Source organism: Dipodomys merriami, unplaced genomic scaffold (genome assembly GCF_024711535.1).
Source record: "Dipodomys merriami isolate MVZ:Mamm:240054 unplaced genomic scaffold, mDipMer1.0.p SCAF_42, whole genome shotgun sequence".
In the NCBI taxonomy this organism is placed as follows: Eukaryota; Metazoa; Chordata; class Mammalia; order Rodentia; family Heteromyidae; genus Dipodomys; species Dipodomys merriami.
In genome coordinates, this window is record NW_027205826.1 from 12,377,261 (window position 1) to 12,390,795 (window position 13,535).

The 13,535-nt window shown below is 41.6% G+C and overlaps 1 long non-coding RNA gene across 2 annotated transcripts in view; it reads left to right on the top strand.

Moving 5' to 3' along the window:
• Nucleotides 1-5,039, top strand: part of LOC138807461 (uncharacterized) — a 426,938-nt gene extending 421,899 nt beyond the window's left edge. For both annotated transcript variants that reach the window (XR_011366159.1, XR_011366160.1), the window contains exon 4: nucleotides 4,943-5,039. This is a non-coding gene — a long non-coding RNA (uncharacterized lncRNA). The remainder of the gene's footprint in view (nucleotides 1-4,942) is intronic.
• Nucleotides 5,040-13,535: the final 8,496 nt, after the last annotated feature.

Sequence of the window (13,535 nt, forward strand, 5' to 3'; positions counted from 1 at the left end):
TAATGAGGCAAAGTTATGAGATTCATTTACCCCCAGACTGGTCAGTAAAAAATAGTAACTTTAGTTCCTAGAAAATTCCATAACAGGAAATGCAGTCTTTGTCCTAAAACAGGAAAAGATTTTGACAATTTTTCCATAATTCTAAATTATCTAAGTATAAAGTATTAATTTTATTTATTCACATTTGAATTATCAAACTATCCAAGTTGGCTTATAATTCAATGGTTGATAGGCCTTAAATATTTTTTAGGCTTTAAATATTTTTGTACAAAACCATTTATTAGTTATTTGAAGTTCATATTTTTTTATTTGAGAGGCAATTTTCTTCTTCAGGTCTGAGGTATTTTTATGGTGTTGACTGCAGTGTGGATCCCATGTGTGTGTCTGTATTTTTCAATAGATAAAAATTCTGTACACAAAGATGTCTTAAAGTGCCTGAGATTAAAGTTGTAGAGTATTTTAAATGACTGGATGGGAAAGATGAAAGATTATCTACCCCGTAGGCTGAAAACTCAGAACTAATTCAGTAGACAGGTGTGTTATATAGATGAGAAATATCATGAGAAAAGGGTGGTGTGGAAAATTACAGAGTAATATTTATTAATGAACCAACCAACAACCAACAAGGTCATTCCAGTTTTCAAACTGAGAAGCTGGGCACCAGTGGGTCATTCCTATAATCCTAGCTATCCCAGGAAGGCTGTGTTCTGTTTTGTTTTGTTTTGTTTTTGTTTTGGTCCAGTCGTGGGGCCTGAACTCTGGGCCTGGGCGCTGTCCCTCAGCTCTTCAGCTCAAGGCTAGCACTCTACCACTTGAGCCACAGCGCCACTTCTGGCTTTTTTTCTTTTTTGCTTATGTGGTGCTGAGGAATCGAACCCAGGGCCTCAGGCATGCAAGGCAAGCACTCTACCACTGAGCCACCTTCCCAGCCCAGGAAGGCTGAGTTCTGAGGATTGTGGTTTGAAGCCAGCCCAGGCAAGAAAGTCTGTATGGCTCTTATCTCTAATTAATCACTAAAAAGCCAAAGCTTTGGCTCAAGTGGTAGAGCTCTAGCTTTGAGAGAAAAAAAAAGCCCAGGGACAGTGCCCAGGTCCTGAGTTCAAACCCCAGGAACAGCGCGCTTGCGCACGTGCACATGCATATGTGCGCGCGCGCACACCTACACCCACACCCACACCCACACACATCACAAAGCGGGAGGGGGGCCTCTTGGCTGGTGGCTTCTGCTTATTGGCATGTAACATGAGTTGCCTAGGAATTTTCAAAACAGACCTGTCAAGATGAGAACCCTTGTCCAAGTTTCCTGATAACCCAATCAGTACAGGGTTTCCTTGAAACCTCACATTATTGCTATGAGTTGTCATTCTTTTCTAGAAAAGGGGAGGAACTTTGAAGACTTCCCATGTGCTCAAATCCTTTATCTAAGTGATTGTTTTGAACGCCCAGCATGCATTCTTCTTTAGGGTGATAGCTTTTGCAATTATATTTCCAGTCCTGACCTCTTTCCTGAAGTCTGGCTGGTAGAGCACCGCAACCTCTGTCTGAAAACTTTTGGTATAAACGTGCTTTGCAATGTGATTTTTCTTCCTATATGATAAATGCGCAATACAAAACACAGTGGGAGCAGTGTCAGTTCTTAGATATATAACATTCTGCAACAGCATAGTTATTCGCACAAAGTTAGAAATGCATGCCTACAAATGGGCTCACATCAGTTTAGATTAAATCTGCTGTCAAATGAGAAACAGAATCCACCAGCCAACTGTCTATGTTCTCTGCTTTATTCTTCTCCAAAACATAGATTAACTCTTGATATTCTATACATGTGTTCATTTGCTTAAGGTCTGATTTCGTTAAACCCAATGTGAATTCCATGAGTAGGGGCTTTGTTAGCTCCTAGCAGTGTGGTTAACATCTACCACAATAGATGGCACACAGCTAGCTTGGTAATTCTCTCATGGAGGAATGAATGGATCCTCAAATGGAGAAGGAGATGGTCAAGCCAACCCCTTACCTTTTGCCTGATTTTGCTGGCATTTTCCTGGATGTTGGAGCCCTAGAGGCTCCATGACACAGCTAAAAATAACCACCCTTCATTGCTTAGAACCACTCTTCATTTATTAACACTCCAAGGTCCCTTGAATATGTACTAATAATACCCCTAGGATCACTTTTAAAGCAAGTAATTTGAAGCTCAGAGAAGATAAAGAACTAGTTCTGGCTACCGGAGACCAGCCTCCAGCAGAATTAAGAGCAGAGCTCCGGCTCAAGAGATCTTTCATCTCATTCCTCAAACTTCCACAGATATATAAAGTATTTGTGGAATGTTGAGTGGCTTGGAAATTTTAATAACATGGCTTATTGAACTATTATAAGATACCCATAACCTTTTTGTCACTAAGCAATGAATTTTGTTTTGAGAAGGAATATGGAACATAAGTCTTTCAGACTGTAAAACATCTTTTACTTTTTTCCCCTAGGGAAGGGTATTTCAATTGGTGAAAGTTTTTTTAAAGTAAATGTATATCAAAAAATAGCAGGAAAGGACTTGTATGTTCCAAGTTAATGCATTTGCCTTTAAATGCCATTTCCAAGAAAATATCAATAGCATTATGTATATATAAATATATAATTAAAGACATCCTGTATAACCAAATACTGCACATGTTAGACTCACATGGCACATTCTTATTATGAATACTATATATTATAAGCAATACATATAAAAGCCAGGATGCAAAACTCCCTCACTGTTTCTATAGAAAATTATAGTACTATACACATGACTGATAATATATTCCTACTTATGTCTATGGCCTGTTACAAAATGATGATATGGGAATCTCATCTTTTTACTATGAAATGTAATAATTATGGATGACATATTAAAATTAAGTATGTTAAATGCAAGTATTGTATGACAATATCAGATACTATAGATCCAGATTTCCCAATTTGAAATCCTGGCCTTGCCATTTACAAGGTTTGTAATTTGCAACAGTGTGATGAATCATTCCAGGATTTATTCTCTTCATTTCTAAAATAGGGATTTCAGTCATAGCTGTTTTTCATTGTTTGAGGTTTAAACCTCAAACTCTTATCACTGCATATAACATGTATAGAATAATGCCTGCCACCTACATGTTCAATGTTAGCTGCTGCTGTCATGCAGTTGAGAGCCCATTATCACACCTGGCAGCTAGAGACACAATAGTTCTATGTACACGTATATTCATACATAGAAGGCCTTACAAGTATTGCATTTATGTAGTTACATACAGATGTAGAAAAGATTCATAGCCACATTGCCAGTGAACTCAGTAGCTCTGTTATTTTTATGGCTTCTTAATGGAGACCACAGAAGTACATAGGAAATACGAGAGTGCGATTCCAGAGATCTACTATGGTTAAGCTCATATTGAAAATCCCTTAAGTATATCACTGACTTTTCATGTTGTTAGAATTTAGTTCTTCCAAATACAGCCAACTGCTTGGGCTGAGTGTGGCAGCTGCCCCACAGGTGTTGAGAAATAGGAGAAGGGACAGGGTGGGGGAAGGGCAGCGGGCCCAGCAGGGAGCAGATTCTCTCCTAATACTTTATTGAATAGTGAGCAGCAATGTGACTGAGATATCAAAGATAGTCACCGACAAGAGAATCCGCCTACTCATAACGTCATCCCTTTGCTAAAAATGATGGTTATAGGGACTGTGCTTCAGTGTCAGAAAATGGTAATGTCCTGTAAACAGCAATAGGTAACGTTTCATATAACAATTTCCCAGGCATAAACTAAAAGCCTGTAACATTTAAAGGGCAGAAAGGAAATGTATTGTGCTGTCAAATACAGCCGCGCTGGGAAGAGGTCACAGGAAGGGTGCAGCTGGCTAGGATCTGGGAGAGTGAGGGGGACCGAGCTCCCAGGGCCAGGGGAAGAGCATTGCAAGGAGGGAACAAAGGATGCGGGCATGCAACAGATCCTCAAAAAACATGATATGAATGTATGAAAATGTCATGATTAAACCCATTAAAATGAACCGAGAGAGAAGTCGTGTAGAACATGTCAGGTGATGATGTACCCTCTGCAGAATGAGAGTGAGAGACAGACAGAGCCGGTGAAAGAGAGAAAGAGAGAGAGGGAGGGAGGAAGAAGGAGGAGGAGAGAGGGAGGGGGAGGGAAAGAGGGAGATGAGTGAGAGAAACAGACATAAAGACATAGAGAGTAACAGATTCTGAGACTGCCTAAAAAGCTCAAGGAGGGAGGGCCGCCTTTAGGCTTTGGGCATGTGGGGAGGGTGGCCTTCTTGTCTCCTCATTCCACTGTTTCATCGTTTCTGTAAAACTCTCATTCTTTCTGCCAGGAAGTCAGAGGCTTAGGTATGTTGTCTTGGACAAAGAGTAGGGCTTGAGCTTGCACTCCTGTGTTAATGAAGCTCTACCTGGAGAGTGTGAGTGAAGTCAGAAGCCCAGCAACTCTGCTCTTTAATCGACTCAGTAGTCCACCTGACCATCTACTGTATCTGCCAACTAAACACACCCCATCAACTTACTGAACAGAATCTTCCGTAGCCTCGTTTTTTGAGCTCCTTTCTTCTATATACTTCGTTAAACTGGAGCCAGTTGACAGATTTCATTCTTCCTTTATAGCATTCACAGGTTTGAAGAAAGGGAATGAGGATGATCAGTTAAAGGAAATACCCTTTATTTTAATACCTTCATTCTGTGCCATGGACAAGGCTAAACCTTGGAAAATGTTCACAATAGTCTTCATTATTATTATTTTATTGCAAAGATGCTGTACAGAGGGGTTACAGTTACATGAGTAAGGCAATGAGTACATTTCTTGTTGGACATGTTACCCTTTCCCTTGTTGTTCTTCCAGTATCTCTTCCCTCCCTCCTCCCCCCACAAAGTTGTAAAGTTTATTTCCAATATACTGTCTTGCAGGTATCATTGTTGCAATGGGGCACTGTCACCTCCGTTCTACAAGACAGAAAACTAAGGATCAGAGCTGTTCAATGATTTTTCTGAGATCACACAGAGAAAAGCAAGCCACAGAGATATTTGAATAAAACCTCAGTCTGTCAGAATTTATTTTCTGAGAAGTTGTGATTGAAATGAAATATGACTCATGAAATTAAAGGAAAAGGAGAGCAGTAGATTCCTCTGAAAGTTCAAAGACACTCCAAACGTGGGACTGGAGAAGGGAAGTGAGAGAGGGGCCACATTATTTGTTATCACTATAAATAGATGCATATTTGGGCCTGAAACTTAGCTTCAAAGCAAAGCCTTTGCTTTGTGGGCTGTTTGGTGAGAGCTTAGGGGCAGCTGCCTGGTATTAATGGGAAATATCCAGGCCAGGCTTATGGTTCCTCAAGTCTCTTCTTCCATATGTACAAAGGCTGGTGTACCTTACTTTGAAACTCAGCCTTCTAAACCTGACTTTGCCCACTTGAAGAGAGGCTTGTCACGGGCTCATACTTGAGGCATGCTTAGCCGCGTCTTGGCAAACCAGCGTTTTTAAAGGTACTCTGCTTCATTCCAGTGAGTACCTGATAAATAACAGGAGTGTGCACATTGCCATAGTTACAGTCAGTAATCAGAGTTCTCATTCATTTCCTCTCCCGTGGCAGAACAACTGAAGAAGAGGAGCCAGCCCAGCAAGTGCACTTTGACAACTACCCCATTCTCAATCCTGCCCCAGTCCTGCTCTCTCACCCACCTTAAAAGCACAGATTCACAAGAGAACAATGAAGCCATGAATTAGGCAGAATAGCAAGACAGACAGCTCAGCCAAGTCATCCCACCAGTAGAAGGGTCAGTAGACTTGATGACTGTCCTGTGTTTAGCCTGGCATCCAGAGAATCTTTCCAAAATGCAGATCTATCCCTCTTGTGCCCAAATATGCAGTAGTTCCTATCTTCAGTACTAATGGAAGACCAAAGGCTCCAAGGTCCAAAGCCTACTTTTCATTGCTCATTGTGAGGATTAATTCAAGTGTCCCTTTCCCCAGGAAGTCTTCCTGGTTTGGTCAGATCTATTTTCTGTGCCTACTCAGAACACATTTTATTCTGCTGCAGTTACCTGTTCACTTGTCTGTCTTTCCTACCTGTGAACATCTCATCCATAATTATAATTTTTACTTTTTTTTTCGGTCATGGGACTTGAATTCAGTGCTATTCCTGAGTTCTTTTGCTCAAGGCTCTAATACATCAAGCCACAGCACCACTTCCGGTTTTCAGGTGATTCGTTGGAAATAAAGAGTCTCACAGCCTTTCCTGCCTCGGCTGGCTTCTAGCCACAAACCTCAGATCTCAGCCTCCGATTACAGGAGTGAGCCACCAGCACCAGGCCATTTTTACTTTTTAACTGTGATTAGCATCCTCTTCAGTCCATAGCAGGTATGAATGAGCCATGACTCCCTCTCTTACTGTTCTCCATTCCAGAGCCTCCAGCTACTCTGGACCACTCCAAGAATACATTCTGAATCCCAAGACCTCTCTGGTTTTCCTGAATCTCTTCCTTTCACCTTAAATGCCTTCAGCCTTGCGACTACAACCTTCTACAACCTTCTCAACCACACTGTACTTCTGCCTAAAGAAATCCCAACCATCTTGTACTCCAACTTAAGTGTCACTCTGTATATAAGCCTTCTCTACCTCTTCAGGGCAGACCTAGCAGTCTTCAATCTGTGTCCCAGATTCCTATTTGGTCTCTAGTTGGCTGTATGCCTCATCCAGATTTTGCAAGTTCCTGCAGGGTGGGAATCAAGCCTTAGTGCTCCTTCTGTTCTATATTGGCCATCTAGAAGCTATTAATATTCTATGTGAGATTAAATACAGTTACGTGCTGCACTATGACATAATAGCTAATGGTGGACCATGTGGACCATAATAATATACATGATTTTAATGAGTTGAAAACATTCTATTGCCTAGGGACCTCATAGCCATGTGATATCAAAGCCTAACACATTGCCCATGTGTGTAGAGTGGGGATGGTTTAAACAAACCTGTTTCAGCATGTTTAGATACAGAAATATTTACCATGAGGTTACAGTTACCTGCCATATTCAATATAGTCACATCCTGGAAAGTGTTGTAGCCGATGGGTAATAGCCTGCACTGTATAACCAGTGCAGCAGGCTACATGTCCTAATTTTATGCAGCAATGTCTGTTGTTTGGGAAATGTCAACATTTCCTAGCAATGTATTTCTCAGAATGCAGCTCCAGCAGTAAGTGCTGCGTGACTACAATAAAATGACTAGCAGTCCCCCAAACTTGTCTTCAAATCACCTGATTCCTGGTTCCCTACAGAAACACTGCCTGAAGTCCTCCCACCTCGCCTAGTCAGGAGATCCTGTTTGACAGTTGGTTTCACTTCCCATACCTCAGAGAATGTGATGAGCGATGCTGCCTCCACCCAGGGTATAAGCAGGACTGCGTTGAAAGCCATTGCCATTTGGAGTAGCAACCCAAGATCCATCATTACCCTGGTTCTTGCCAAGCCTTGAGTGGAGTTGTTGTTTTCAATTTGCCTGTCCATTCTCTTTTCAGATCTGCCCTTAGGCTAACATGGTTGAAAGGAGCTGAGGAAAAAAGGAACAATAACAGGAAAAGTGAACAATATCTCAACAACAACAAAAGACAGGTGAAAATAAACTCCCCAGAGCCTTCAATGTGATAGAATAGACACAAGCAGGAATTTTAGGTCCAATCATGCTTTTTCTTTCATTTCTGCTAAACAAGTATGTTATCTTGAGTAAATTACTTAATCCTACACACACTCCTACTTCTTTATCAGCTGAAGGTTGGATTGAGGATTAAATGAGCTGGTACATGTTTAAGATTTAAAAAAAGCAGAGAACCCTATCTTAAGAAGATACTGATATATTATATTCGTGGCTGAATCAAGTTCCCTGGAGCAAGGTGCCACACAAGATTTGTGTGTAAGTACATGAGAAAGGAAATGCTCCCAAGAGAAACATGTGAGGGGTGGGGAGGCAGCCCAAGGAAGGGGAAGAGGCCAAATCAGCCTTCATACACTTCCGTGCCTGTGGAGTCTGGAAGCCCTCCAGCAAAGAAGCTCCAGAAGTCCAAGAGCCTTCTTCCAGAAAAAGAGGTGCAGGTTTCTGGAAGCACAGGACATGTTTCCTGGGCACACCAGGAAACAGGAAGCGGGGTCTAAGGAAAAGCGAGGGTCACCATCTGTGTCCAGTGACCTTTCAAGGGAACACTTTTATTTTTTGTACCAGTACTGGGACTTGAACTCAGAGCTTTTCACTGAAGGGCAGCCCTCTATTACTTGAGCCCACAGCTCCACTTCCAGCTTTTTGGTGGTTAAGTGGAGATAAGAGTCTCATGGATTTTTTTCTGTCTGGGCTGGCTTTGAATTGTAATCCTTGAATCTCAGCCTCCTGAGTAGCTGGAGTTACAAGCATTGAGTCACCAGCCCAGCTGAGAGAGAACCTTTGTACAGCTTTACAGATAGACATGTATATCCCGAACAAGCATATATATATATATATATATATACACATATATATATATGTATATATATATATATACACACACACATATATATGTAAATATATGATTTTATGAGTATGGACATATGCCAGCACCTCTGGTATCTTGGCCACAATCAAGGTGATAAATGTACCATAACTTCCAAAAATTTCCTTGTGTCCTTTCCTCTTTGGGTTTTTCTTTCCATTCGTTCTTCCATCCTTTTTTTTTTTTAAAACAGTAACAACACCTACACGTTGATTCACCTTCTTCAGTTATTAAGTATCCAATATTTGCTTTGGCTCTAGGCACTATACAGAGGATTAGGTCTCTTGAACTTGCTTATCTCAGAAAACTCACTGTAGAGCAGTTCCCCGCTTCACTCTTCCCCAATCCCTGGAACTATCAGTCTAGTTTTTTCCTCTGTGAACTTCACTATGGTAGATACTTTTGTAAGTGGAACTGTTTATCCTTCCATGACTGACTTATTTAATTTGGCATGTCTCCTAGGTCCATCTATGCTGGTGCAAATGGTAGATCATCATTTTGTTTCCTTTTTGGTGATACTTAGGTTTGAACTCAAGCCCTTACGAGTCTGTTGAGCCAAGACTCCAGCCTATTCTTCATTGTTTATTTTTAGGATAGGGTCATGCTTCATGCCACAGAAAATTTTAGAGCCACAGTCCACCCACTGTAGGCCTTCTGTTGTTGTTGAGATAACAGATGTGTATGCCACCATGTCCCGTTTCCCTCCATGGAGATGGAGTTTCACAGGCTTTTCTGTCCACCAGCAGTCCTCAGTCCTTCCAATCTCAGCTTCTCACATAGTTTAGGATCACATTCCTTGGATTTCATGAACTTTGCTACCTGGACTAGCCTCAAACTGCTATCCTCCAATCCTCAGCCTCCCAAGTGGTTCAGAGTACAAGCTTGAGCCACTGGCGCCTGACTAGAATATCTTGAAGGAGGGTGGGGGAGGGGTCCTGGAGCTTGAACTAAGGGGCCTAAGGGTGCTGTCCCTGAGCTTCTTTTTCTCAAGGCTAGTGCTTTACTGTACTTGAGCTACAGTGCTATTTCTGGCTTTTTCTGAGTAGTTTATTGGAGATAAGAGTCTCAACAAAGTCCTTTCCTGCCCGAGCACAGACTTCAAACTGTGATCCTCAGATCTCAACCTCCTGAGTAGCTAGGATAACAGGTGTGAGCCACCAGCACCCAGCTAGGATATATTTTTTAAAGACCAAACTATATTCTGTTGAACAATAGTGTTCAATGGACACTTGGAAGACAGAGAATGGGGGAGGGGGGGGAGTGGGCGCTGAGACGCAGATGGAAAAGAGACAGTCACATCTATCCCAGAATAACAACAAAAAGATACGAGTAAAACTATTAAGTATAGGTCAGGTGGGAAGACAATGATCTTGACTACCTCTAGAGAATGACCACATGACTAATAATGGGCAAAGAATACAGAGAAGATCTTAGTGTATTGGGAGAAGAGACCTGAACTCTTGAGCCTTTCTGCACTGTGGCTATACTAAGGTTAAATAGGCAAGAACAGTTTCCCACATCAGACCAGAAACTTTGAAACTACTACAAGATAAAGTAGGAGAAACATTAGAACTTATAAATATAGGTAGAAACTTCTTGACAAGAGTTCCAGGGGCACCATAGATAGGATAGAGACTTGACAAGTGGGACTACATCAAAATAAAAAAGTTTCTGCACTGCCAAGGACATAGTTACTAAACCAGAAAGACAGCCAACAGATTGGGAGAAGATCTTTACAAGCAATATATCAGACATAGGCCTATATACAATATGTACAAGGAGCTCAAGAAACTAACCCCTCACAAACCTAATAAACCAATCACTAAATGGACAAGGGAGCTAAGGAGAGACTTTTCAGAAGAAGAGGTAAGAATGGCAAAGAAACAAATGTGGAAATGCTTGTCATCCCTGGACGTAAAGGAAATGCAAATCAAAACAATTATGAGATTCCATCTCACCCCAGTTAGATCAGCCAACATTGTGAATTCAAACAACAAATGCTGGCAGGGATGTGGGGGAAAGGAACCCTACTGCATTGTGGGTGGGGATATAAACTAATGAAATCACTCTGGACTGCATTGTGGAGGTTCCTCCAAAAACTAAACATAGACCTTCCATAGGACCTAGCCACACCCCTCCAGAGCATCTACCCTGATCATCATGAGCCAGGACACAACAAGGACACCTTCACATCCATGTTCATTGACACACTATTCACAATAGCCAAGATATGAAAACAGCCCAGATGCCCCTCAATAGATGAGTAGAGCAAAAAAATGTGGTACCTAAACACAATGGAATTTTACACAGCCATTAGAAAGAATAAAATAATGTCATTTGCAGGGAAATGAATAGAACTGGAACAAATTGTGTTAAGTGAGGTAAGCCAAGCTCAGAGAGACAAATGACACATGTTCTCTCTGATATGAGGAAATTAGACCTAAAATACAGTAGGATATGATAAATTATACAGGATTATAGATACTCACAATAAGTAAGACCAAAAGAGGATATTCTTAGGAGAGAAACACAAAGGCGCAATGCTCAAGTACCTCTACATATTTATATTAAAAAATACACATACTGAAATGAACTCCAAGATATGGAAACAAGAGACCTCTTTTCTTTCTTTCTTTCTTTCTTTAGTTTTTGATGATTCTGTCATCTTCACTTTGTGTATGGTATATTCAAGTCTACACCCGCAGAAGAGTTGGGGGAGGGCACAGAACTTGAAGGAAAAAGGGTGAAAAAGTGCCACAGTGGATCTCACTGAACACTGTTGAACGTGAACTATACAAGTCATGGGTGGAGATGGGAGAGAGGGACTGGGAGAAAATGAGTGAACAGAAGATACTGTACAAAACAAAAGGTGCTCATTACTTGACCCATGTGATTATAATCCCTCTGTACATCACTTAGATAATAACAGTAAAGTAAAATAATAAGTTTCTTTAAAAAGTTTCCAAAGGGCCAACCTCAGATGGAACAGCTTTGAGATGGCCCTGAGAGGAGAGCCCTAATGTCTGTCTGCCTTGATCTCAGACTCTCTTGAACTCCTTTTACCACACTGGGGATGGGGATTCTCTCTCTCTCTCTCTCTCTCTCTCTCTCTCTCTCTCTCTCTCTCTCTCTCTCTCTCTCTCTCTCTCTCTCTCTCTCTCTCTCTCTCTCTCTCTCTCTCTCTCTCTCTCTCTCTCTCTGTGTGTGTGTGTGTGTGTTTCCCTACTAATTCCAATAAAACAGTAGAAAATAAGAAAGCACAGAGCCATATCTGAATATCTCTACTTTCCTTTGCTATGCACACCACCAACCCCACCCTGACAGCTATTGGAAGAAAAAACAAAAAGCCTGTTATTCCCAGGAAACCATAAAGCCAGAACGTTGTTCCTTATGTGTTTCTTCCTAATGTCTGCTGTGGAGGGAAGTTAAATGACCTTAATTAGGGCTTAGAAAGCCAAATTCAATTGGGGAGATGTTCCTGTATTAACCTAATATCCCAGCACACATTTCACTTCCTCAAAATACTTGCATTTCTATGATTCTGTTTTACTTGAAGACGGTTCTGGAAGGTTGGCCTTGAGAGAAAGAAGAACCAGTAACAGTCAACAGTGTGAGAAAAAGAGCCTAAGAAAGCAAGATGCTGGATACTAGACTGGGCTTCAAATCCTGAAGCAGCGCTGAGAAAGCTACCAATTCCCTGTCCCAGCTTGTTGCCAGCGTGACTAAAGACAGGACATATGGAGTGAAACTCAGACATCAGGAAACATGAAAACTTCCAGATAGTTCCATTGTAGACAGTTTTGAGAATCTGTATGCTAAAGGATGAAAACAAAGTCATGATGCCAGCCAAGGAGGAAGATCTGAGGTTCGTCAAATTGTATTGACTCTATGAAATATCCGAGATAATCAGCTTGTGGAGAGAAAGAGTATAGTTTAGCCCACAGATTTAGAGGTTTTTGTTTGTTTGTTTGCTTTTTCGGTCGTTGGGCTTGTACTGTGGGCCTAGGTGCTGTCCCTCAGCTCTTCAGCTCAAGGCAAGCTCTCTACCACCTGAGCCACGGTGCCACTTCCAGACTAAGAGGTTTTAATTGGTGGTTGAGTGCCCCCCCTTGCTTTTTGGGCCTGTGGCAAGGCAGCACATGATGGTGGAATGTGCAGTGGAACAAGACTGCTTAACCCACACTCAGGGCAGGGAAGCAAAAGAGGTGGAGGACAGAGAAGGAGTCAAGTCCCAAGTCCACACTTCCCCAATAGTGGAAGTTGGGAACTAAGCCTTTAATACCGAGGTCTCTGGGGGCCACTGCAAATTATTGCAAATGCCCTCCACATGGTGGATGCTGAGGATTTTCATTTCCACCAGAATCTTTCATACCAGCCACTTGTATGTTCAATAGATTCCTGGAAATTGTTAAGGGTATTTCTATTATAGAAGAACAAATAATGCAGGAGAGTTTTAGACATTTTGCTTTGAAAGCCCCAGAGCTTTGCTGTGCCCACTCAGAAGATTTCTTGCAAGTTATATTTCTCAAATGAGTATAGCTTTCTGCTTTGTAGCTCAATACCTCTCTCTCTAAATACACACACACACACACACACACACACACACACACACACACACACACACACACACACACACACACACACACACACACACACACACACACACACACACACACACACACACACACACACACACACACACACACACATACTTTCATGGTCCTTTCATTTTTATTCCCTAACTTAATTATGCTGAATAGCTCAGCCGTTCAGAACTCCCCACCCTCTATTGGATTCTAGGCCTATTTTTAAAATACCATCTCATTAATCCTTTTGCTACAACAAAGGTTCATCCACCCTCAGACTCACCCTACATCAGCACAGAAGAAATAGAATGCAGCTTTGAAATTTTGATTTTTTCCCCCTCTTTCCTTCTCTGACCTATCCATGTAACTAGAGGGAGAGAATGTACAGATTTATTACC